Below are 6900 nucleotides of genomic sequence, written 5' to 3'. Positions count from 1 at the left end.
CCAGGTGTTGATCCATTTTATGATCTTGTTGGTTTCTGAAGGGAACACAGAACTTTAGGGATGAGATTTATCCGATTGGCCAATTGTTTTTGGAAATTGAGTATATCTCATTAAGAATGTCTGTGATTTGTCAGTTGTATTGTTGTTCCAGCTTTGGGGATAATTTTCTTATCAGCCCATGTTGAGTGATTCAGTGGTCTTATCCAATCCTCTCAACAGTCAATCCCATCCTCTCAACTGTCGGAACAATATGGAGATGACATGCCTATCAATGTAGTCTTATGGGTTAATTAAAGTGTTGGCATGTGTTGTCATGTCAAAACTATGTGGATGAATGTGCTACTGTTGTTCTTTCTATGTTGTTTTATACAACTCCCAACAGTAATTGAAGCAGTCCTCCTGAATAATCTCACTGTTTTCAATTTGCATCCGTTTGTTAGGCTCCATTGATAGCTATTTTGGGTAATGATTTGCATGTCCTTCAGTGTGGTGGTCCTTGTATTTCAACTGAATCTGATTTCAATATTCTAATGAATACTGTAACAGTGGTCAGTGGTACAGTCCATAACAGTCCAACGTACAACCAAATATAGATATTTATACTGAAGTGGTTTGAAGACCAAACTCAGAGGCCACTGCACTGCATATGACTGAGGTTGTAATAGGACTATGGCTGACCTCCTCTGATGGTCTTCATCCCAAATGACACCCTATTCCCTGTACAGTGCACTACTTTTGACCCGGCCTGATAGTAGTGCAGTGTAGTCAAAGGTAGTGCACTATATTGGGAATATGGTGCCATTTGGGAAACAGACTCTGTTGCCCAACTGTCCCTGCCTGTGTCACTAACTCATGTGAGAATCCTGTGTCCGTCAGTGTTATCCGCTACGCTCCAACACACAGTTTGCTTCTTTCACAACAGCCAAGCCCGATGATGCACTGCATTTTGGATAAACAGTTTTTGCTGTTTGTTATTATTTCTTGTTAATAGTTGACAGATCTTTTGGAGGTATGTGAAAATGACAGGAGCCTGGCTCCTTAGTCATTTACATTTTCTACAAATAATGACCTTCAGGAAATGTTGCAATCATACCTGTTTTTATTTTCCTACTGAGTTATTTTATACACTAATAAAAATGTATTCAACTTTTTATAGTGTTTTCATTTCATAAAGAGCTTTAAAACTTCTTCGAATAGGTGTTCCGTCCACGGGACTGTTGAGCTAACGTAGGCTAATGCGATTACCATGAGGTTGTAAGTAACAAGAACATTTCCCAGGAAATAGACATATCTGATATTGGCAGAAAGCTTCAATTCTTGTTAATCTAACTGCACTGTCCAATTTACAGTGGCTATTATAATGAAAGAATACCATGCTATTGTTTGAGGAGAGTGCACAATTTTGAACATGAAAAGTTATTAATAAACAAATTAGGCACATTTGGCCAGTCTTGATACAACATTTTGAGCAGAAATGCAATGGTTCATTGGATCAGTATAAAACTTTGCACATACACTGCTGTGGCCTAAATCTAAATTTCACCTGGGCTGGAATAATACATTATGGCCTTTCTCTTGCATTTCAAAGTTTATGGTACAGAAAAAATACAAAAGGTTGTTTTTTTCTTTGTATTATCTTTTACCAGATCTATTGTGTTATATTTTCCTACATTCCTTTCATATTTACACAAACTTCAAAGTGTTTCCTTTCAAATGGTACCAAGAATACGCATATCCTTGCTTCAGGGCCTGAGCTACAGGCAGTTAGATTTGGGTATGTCATTTTAGGTGAAAATTGAAAAAAGGGGGCGGATCCATAAGAGCAGAAAAAATGCAATTTTGAAAAACAAAGACAAATCATTAATGGACTACACTGTAAAAAGTCTCAGAATACCGTGATTGTGAAATGAACCATGAATAGTGCACCTAAACTGAGATTTGGTGTTTTGAAAGGTGTTTGAAGGAAAGCCTAATGTAAGTGTTTTAATGCACAGAATGTTTTTTGAAACAGGAATTAATAAGTACTCTGAAACACCCAAAGTGGTTCTTCAACCTTCATATTGATGTTTTTAAGAGTGTTCTGAAAACACTTTTTGAGGGTTTCAGTTCACAAAAGCTGTGTTTCTCATTCAATCATTAATGGTTTAGAAATGCAAATGGTTTATGGCCTAAATATTGATTCATGATAGGGGCCTATGGAGAATCTTTTAAATGCTTTATTTAGACAGTTTAAAAATAGGAGGGGCAGTAAAATGATACATTTCGTTGGAATTTTACCCACTCAACCACACTGTAAGAAATTATTCTGGGGTTAATTGAAATTGACAAAAAATATATATATACATTTAACATATCATTAATAAAATGCATGCAAGTCGTGCAGAGCCCATGGTCTAGTGATAACGCACCCGGTTTAGACATGTCACTCCTCTCCCCACCAAATTCCCGCTCCAACCCTTCAGTCTGTTTCTTCCACCTATCTGTATCTCCTTTGTCATTTCATCATTGTCTCAATAAAGTGTGAAGATATCCCCAAAATATATATTTTTTAAATGTATTCAAATTGTTTTAATGATTTGTTAATTTCATTTTACCAAAATAATCTAAGAATAAATCCAACTAAATATGTTAATCAAAATGCATATTTGATCAAATAAAGTTAAATAAAGTTTAAATAAAAAAATACTTTAAAAAATGATAAGGATAACCAAAGAGAGCTCAATTTGTGAAAATATTACAAAAATGATTTCAGCAGATTTTGTGCGTTTTTGTGTGGCTTAATTCGTTGTGAAAAAACAAAAATGTTGTGTGGCTTAACTCGTAGGAAAAAAAAATTGGGAGACAAACTTCAGAACAATCTTATGAAAGTTATTGGAGCAATGCATTTTGGGCAATGGTGTTCCACACTGCCTTTTTTTGTGTCCCACATGTATTTATATATATATATATATATATATATATAAAAATGTAAAAAACATGTTAACAACCCAATATTGTTAATCAACCAGGTTGTCACCAGAATACTTATAATATAACAGTAGCCTTATTTTTTTTATTTATTTATGCTGTTTTCTATGCTTGTTTTCGCTTAATACTTTTGGATACTGGTGCTATTTCAGATTTTATGAGGGTTGCCAGATTGGAGTAAAAAGCTATATTTGTAATGTTTGTTTTGTAGTATCGATGAAAGTATTTGATTGGGGAAGGGGGATACATTTTCATGATGGGAAATGTGGGGAAACATTTTGTTTGGTTTAAATTCCCATGGTGCAACTGCATGGTATTTTCATTGATAACTAGTCTGGACTATAATCAATTAAGCCATATCAATGCAGTTAAACAGGTTAATGTAAAATAATGAATTATGTTGGCTTACACTTATGGCACTTCATGACGATTATTACGGTCTTATCAATCATGTTATATAATTAGGCTATTGTAAGAAGGCATATGCCAGCATTTGTAGGACTACTGCCTCTGCCCAGAGGCCTACTAGGCTTTCATGGCAACGCCGTTAGAGCTCACTTTGCCACGTATGAGCCCTGGTTAGAGTCCCTGTTGCAGTTGTCACTTTCTTCCGCTACACTGGTGGCAGCGTTGGGATTACGTCCCGCTCATGTCTAGTTATGTGATCTAGTAGTAAGCGTTCTGTTTTTCCAACGTCGTGTTGGGCGTAATTGCATGAATATATCTAGTGAACAATAGATAAGCAACAATGGGAGTGATGGATAGAACTAGTCACTACAGGTGTGATCAAGCCTTACATTAAAGTTGCCTAAATCTGAATGGAAAGTGCTTTTCCCTGACCAGTTATTCAGAAGAAAATCCTCTGTGACCTGACATTTCCATAAGTTAACTTACCAGTGTGGACCCAAAACAAGCACATTCTACAATTTTACAAACAATCTGTTTTAAGTGTTATTACAACCATGGTGTTTTTTTGTTACTGAAGCGTATACATCTAATAACCTCACAATGATCCACATCATATGGGCAGACAAATAATGTGTGTTATGCAGAAAAACACAACTATTATTTTTTTTAAGGATGCAAACCAGTAATATGAATCACTGTTTGATCCATCCTGTTCTGATCTAATGAGATGGTTGTAGGATTTCTTACAGCCTAGAATCAAGGCCTTTCCCAGTCATGAAGGACGAAGCTAGGCCTCTCTTGGTCCTCATTGGAGAAGACTGAACTCAAGTTAGGGGTTATGTGTCAGACTCTCCTATACCACTGCCCAACATGTTATGCCCCAGAGGTTGGAAATAAACAATTTTTAAGCTGATATAACATGTATCATTAGTAAAGGACTGTGAAACCCAAAGCCAAATGGCTTCAGACTTAGCATTTCTCATACTTATTTACGGAGAGAAATGTTTGTTTTATAACAGGTACTGTTAATTTATTTACAGTAGTGGGTTGATTAATTATTGCTTTCAGTGGAAATGCAGAATATGTATAAAAATGCCAAATATACCAAAAGCTAAATGAATCAGAGATTTACAACTATTTAACCATGTTAATAATTGCTGAAACGTGCAAACTACAAACATTTAATGGAGCCTAAATTACACAATTTTCTTCATAATTCATTCAATACAAGACTCCACTTTTTCATGTACATTACACAATTTCTTTCATAATTAATTTTATACAAAGCTATGTCGAATTTTATGAAGGTTGCCAGATTTGAGAAGAAATACAGATTTTTGTTTGTGGTATCGATGAAGGTATTTGATTGGGGAATGGGGATACATTTTTATAATGCGAAATTGTAATGCACACACAGGCACACAAACACTTACATACATATACACACACTCACTTTGTTGGTACTCAAGTAATAGCCGACTTTTGACTTTTGTATGAATGATTTTTAATATAATATTTGTATCTAGTTGTCATGTACTGTACTCATTATCTTTAACTGGTTTAAATATGAAATGTGTTATGAAGAAAATTGTGTAGGCCTACTGTTACCTACATGAAAAAAGGGCCTTTCTCACTACAAATGCAGTGTCCCAAAGTGTTATGCTAAAACAAGCATAGAAACAGTATTGGCGTTAATAAAAATAATTAAAAAACGATTATACTACTATTATATTCTAATTGTTTCGGTGACAACCTGGTTGATTTACAATATTGGGTTGTTAACGCAGTCATTTTTTTATATATAAATAAATGGGGGATACAAAAATAGCAGTGTTGAACACCATTGCCCGTCATGCATTGCTCTAATAACTTTCAAAAGATTGTTCCGAAGTTTGCCCCGAAAAATGTATTTTCCTATGAATGAAGTCGCACAAAAATCTGTCTTTTCACAGGAATTGAGCTACATAAAACGCTCAGAAACGCACAAAATCTGCTGAAATACTTTTTGTACATATTTGCACGAAATGAGTGTGAGATTGTGTTGCAATGAGAGGCAATAGAGTGATAGAACTAATTGAAAGTCTGGTTTTAATCACCTTGCGTTTCATATCTTGCCACTTGACTCCTGCCACTTGACTTGGATTGTTGGTAATTCAAAATGTTTATACTTTATAATTATTTCACACAATGTTGTATGCATGTTTAAAGAAAGAAAAGTACATTTCCATATTAGTATTAAGCTGTTGTGCCATGTGGTGTAATGGATCGTGATGAACGGATATCAAAAACGTCAGACAAATTGACCTTCAATGAGGACAGCACCCATTCCCACATTCAATATAATCAAAGGAAAAGGCAAGTGCAGCATCCCAAAACATGTCTCAGGTTGATGTATTTCAATACTCCAGCAAAGTTACGGTTTCATCTCCTTCAAGTTGGTGGCAGCTCAGCTGTCACTAGTTTTGGGGTTACAAAGCACTTTCTTTTAACAGTGTACTGCGGGTGCTCATGCATATTCATTAGAGACATACCGTTAAGAGGCGTACGAGACATAATGTTTAGAGAGAGACATGACAGACAATGTTGAGTACAGCTCTACTTATTAATTATTCATATGAACCATAGGTCTTGTTGACAAGTCCGAATTACTTCGTCTATTCAGATGTTTCCTTTCATGGAACTCTGCCGAGTGCCAATTCCACCAAACCTCAGATTATGAAATTCCTGAGTAAGCCACCCTTATCTAATTAATTATGAGAGAAGTTGATATGACAAAAACAAGTTTTTCGATCCCATCATTTCGAAATTAATTAATTACCATCAATTCTGTCTGGAAAGTAAAAAAACAAACATTCCTATGTAGACGGACCGTAATTTAGCTGTAAATGTTACGGTTCTGCTATCAACTCCACCCGGGCTGCACAGAATGGATCGATGGAAATTTACACCAGTTCGAAGTGCAGGTAAAGGTGTGTGTCAGCCTCAGGAAAACTTTACAAGACAGCGACACAGAGAAAAATAGCAGCGATAAGAAGCAGAATGATTGCATTACATTATCCTATGACACCAAATTACACACAATTCTCAAGACCATTATACGAGTCATGACCAACACAAGGCCTTTTGGGGGGTTATAGCCCTCTTAACATGTGCTTTGAGAAATTGTTAAAATCAACAACTTTTTGACTTAGGACATAAAAAAAGGAAAAAAATAAGATAGTTTGATACAATAGTTAGATCGATAGAGGACAGTTAGTTGCAATCCGCTATCTAATACAGGGCTGGAAAAGAAACCGACATTGTTCAAAGTTAAAATATAAATATATTTATTTTTGAACAGTCTTGTCGATGATATATAGACCTACAATGATATATATGGCTGGATATGAAGTGGATATGACTTAAACGAGTAATTCGATCCCATCATTTTGAAATTAAATAATTCCCCTCAATTCTGTCTGGAAAGTTAAAAAAAACATTATCATCATCAGATAAACTTGTCATTGGAGGAGACAGTATTGTATG

The sequence above is a fragment of the Oncorhynchus tshawytscha genome, linkage group LG14 (genome assembly GCF_018296145.1).
Source record: "Oncorhynchus tshawytscha isolate Ot180627B linkage group LG14, Otsh_v2.0, whole genome shotgun sequence".
In the NCBI taxonomy this organism is placed as follows: domain Eukaryota; kingdom Metazoa; phylum Chordata; class Actinopteri; order Salmoniformes; family Salmonidae; genus Oncorhynchus; species Oncorhynchus tshawytscha.
Note: the sequence above shows the minus strand (reverse complement) of the source record.